This window comes from Chanodichthys erythropterus, chromosome 18 (assembly GCF_024489055.1).
Source record: "Chanodichthys erythropterus isolate Z2021 chromosome 18, ASM2448905v1, whole genome shotgun sequence".
Classification (NCBI taxonomy): Eukaryota; Metazoa; Chordata; class Actinopteri; order Cypriniformes; family Xenocyprididae; genus Chanodichthys; species Chanodichthys erythropterus.
The window spans coordinates 7,967,403-7,970,638 of record NC_090238.1 but is presented as its reverse complement, the minus strand read 5'-3'; the positions used below and the strand labels follow the sequence as shown (position 1 = coordinate 7,970,638).

The window sequence follows — 3,236 nt, the reverse complement described above, 5'->3', positions numbered from 1 at the left end:
GATTTTTGACACAGTAGGTGACAGCTCAGTAGACAACCCCGAACTTTATAACCATCAGAAACGCCCCTCAGTCCGGTTAGATTTAAAAAATGCCAGAAAAAATGCTATTTACAACAAAGATTCGACAGGAGCTACCACGGAGCATTATCCAATCGTCGTTGTTAGGATGTCTGCTAATAACATCGGTGAGTACTATATTTTATAAGTAGAGCATCCACATACATGTTTTGGACATGAAACAACGCCTCCAACATACCTCCACCTCCTCCCCCCGAAAAAACAGTTGGCGAGAAGCGTTGTTTTCAGGACCTGTGCTGGAGATTGGCTGTTCATAGTAGCCAGCGGGAAATTCAATCGACACTACTTCTGTTGAGAAAATTACAAGCATATGCTTATGAACAATAGAAAAATCTCTCGATAGCATTGAAAAGAATAAATTGTTTGTCCATATGACTACCTTGTAACACAACATGAACCGTAGCACCCCTAAGAAATGCATCATCAACTGAGAGAAAAAAGAAAAGAAAAAACACATTATTTAAAGCTGCAGTAGGGAGTTTTTAGAAAACGTTGACTTAGCCAGAAAATTTGAACAAGCACAACTCACAGGTCACTCCCCCTTGCTCTCTGCTGCGCTACAGCCCTCCCTCCACAGCTCCTCCCCCCTCACAACGGAGCCTGCCGTGAACGCGCAGGCTGGTAAGCAAGCAGGGCCACCGATGACGGCGGATAAACAGTTATAGCACATTCACTGATACGAACAAAACATCAACAATTTGATTTACATTGACTATGGCCTTCCCATACTTTGACTACAAACTTGGTCCTCAAAACATTACGTATTTTGCAATACATGTAATGTAACTATATGAAGTGCACTATTTCTATAAGTAATAAATAGCTAGTAAGATAATATAACGGTTACAGTACGCAAAAAACTGGCTTCTACGGTTATCTCTGTATGTATATTTTAGCCAAGAATAAAACAAAATTTGTTATTAAACCACTCTGCCTCTTTTCGTTTTATTTAAAGAAACAAACAAAAACATATTAATAGCCTCAGGCAACGAGTGATTAATTATCTGCAATGTCTGCTTAACAAAACGAAATATTAAACAACCCTGCCTCTTTTCGTTTACATTTCAAACATATTAAATGTAATACTATTTGTGCATACTCTAATTATCTTCACTGTAATGAAATGAAATAGACTTTAACATAAAATACAACCTTCTCTTTTTGTTAAATGTCAGTTTTAATGTTCAATTGTCACAGACACGCCAGGCTCCACCTCACCACAGTACCCACGCACCCAATCACCAGCGTACTAATCACCGCCACCTGCATCTCATTCACTCTGCAATCACCAGCACTACAAAGCCACCACACTCACACACACTCACTGTCCGGTCTCGTTTGCACTACTTCATGTAAATGCTTACCTTAAGGACTCCCCATCGACATACTTACCTGCTCCAGCGATCTCCTTCATCTCCTTCATCTCCTTCGTCTCCTGGTCCCTTCGTGTGCTTACCCTTCTGTGTGTGTGAGTGTCTCCAACGTCTCCCTCCATCTCATCTCAGCTCCTGGATCCACAAACCATACAAGGACAGTATTACTTTATATTCATCTCTCAAGAACCTGATAACAGCCATTATCACTCTGTGTATCACATATTGTTCAATAAAGCTCACCTGGATTGCTTTTATCTCTGCCTCCGTGTCTATATCTGTGACGAGCAGGGCGGGCGAGAGCCGTGAGGGAACGGCGCGAGGCCGGTGACGCGAGTGATAATGAGCGTCACCTGCGAGGCGTGCCGGCCTCGAGTCCCTCACGGAGGAGCTCCGGAGGCATAAAAGGAGGAGCGACATCAGTGGAGGACGAGAGAGGACCAGGCCTGGACTTTATTTTATGTTTTATTATGTTTGTGTGGCCGGCAGACGTCCGCGAGGGTCTGCCGGCATTACTTTCGTTTTGTTTGTTTATTTTATATTAAAGTTTTGTTGAATGTTCACCGGTTCCCGCCTCCTTCTTCCCACATCTACTAACCTTGTTACAATATCATAACATCAATAATAGCCATTATAAAAGGTATAAAAATATACAATAAGAAATAAAGCAAACAATTCAGGCAAGCGTACAAAATCAGCGCTTTAGTATGATACAAAAGTTAAATAGCCATATAAATTTATGAAACGTCACGTTGCCCTCAGCCAAAACGGAGCCAGCGGCAAATTTCAGAAGGATTAGCCGAGGTAAGGCTGCCCTCGGCTGGGCACATGAGCGCAGAGAGTCCGGTGATCGCCTGGATCTCAAAACTCCGACAACGTCAGATCAAATTTTCAGAAAGGCGCTATCTTTATCAATTAACCACAAATTTCAGCTTCAAACCAGCACATTCTCGGCTGAAAAAATCTTAAAACTGCATATCATGACTTAATAGAGCCCGCTCACACGAAAATGCGTATCAATAGTACGAGTTTTTAATCTCGTAGAATATATACGGCAAAATGAGTTTTTCGCGTGCATAAGATACGCACTTTATGGGGTATTATACGTACGAAACTGGATTGTTTGTCCGCCATAAGCAAAGCTGCTGCACACCAGTAATCTTGAATTTGAATGCCTGTACACGCTGTGCACTATGGCTGTGCATGACAGGAGTGTGATCAGCGCGCACACGAGCTTGATTGACACTGCTAAGACACTCCTCCTGACTCTGATTGGTTGGTTCTTACCGGGAGCGGTGTATTTCTGCAAATGGCAATAGGACCACTGGGAGGAGCCAGAGGAGCTTGATTTTTTCACAGATTATCTGTCTCATATTCTACTGTCAGGACATAATGACAGGTTTAACAAATTTGTAAAAAATACATTTTTACAAAAGTTACCTACTGCAGCTTTAATAGACTATTTATTAATCATGATTTTTAATGGAGAGCGAAATGATACTTACTTATTTCATCCAGAATAAGATCTAGTCCTTCGTCGAAATAAAGAACCTCTTCATTCACATCTATGATATTGATAAAAAATAAATAAAAAAATAAATAAAAAAAATAAAATAATAATAAAAACATTGAAATTAAGATAGTCCAAAACATGTATGTGGATGCTCTACTTATAAAATATAGTACTCACCGATGTTATTAGCAGCCATCCTAACAACGACGATTGGATAATGCTCCGTGGTAGCTCGAATCTTTGTTGTAAATAGCATTTTTTCTGGCATTTTT

The 3,236-nt window shown here is 40.7% G+C and overlaps 1 long non-coding RNA gene across 1 annotated transcript; it reads right to left on the bottom strand.

Annotated features, from left to right (window-relative positions):
• Positions 1 to 251: 251 nt before the first annotated feature.
• Positions 252 to 3,018, bottom strand: LOC137007085 (uncharacterized). The gene is made up of 4 exons (XR_010892557.1): positions 2,957 to 3,018; positions 608 to 1,586; positions 458 to 505; positions 252 to 366 (listed from the first exon to the last, which is right to left on the bottom strand). It is a non-coding gene; the product is annotated as an uncharacterized lncRNA (long non-coding RNA).
• Positions 3,019 to 3,236: the final 218 nt, after the last annotated feature.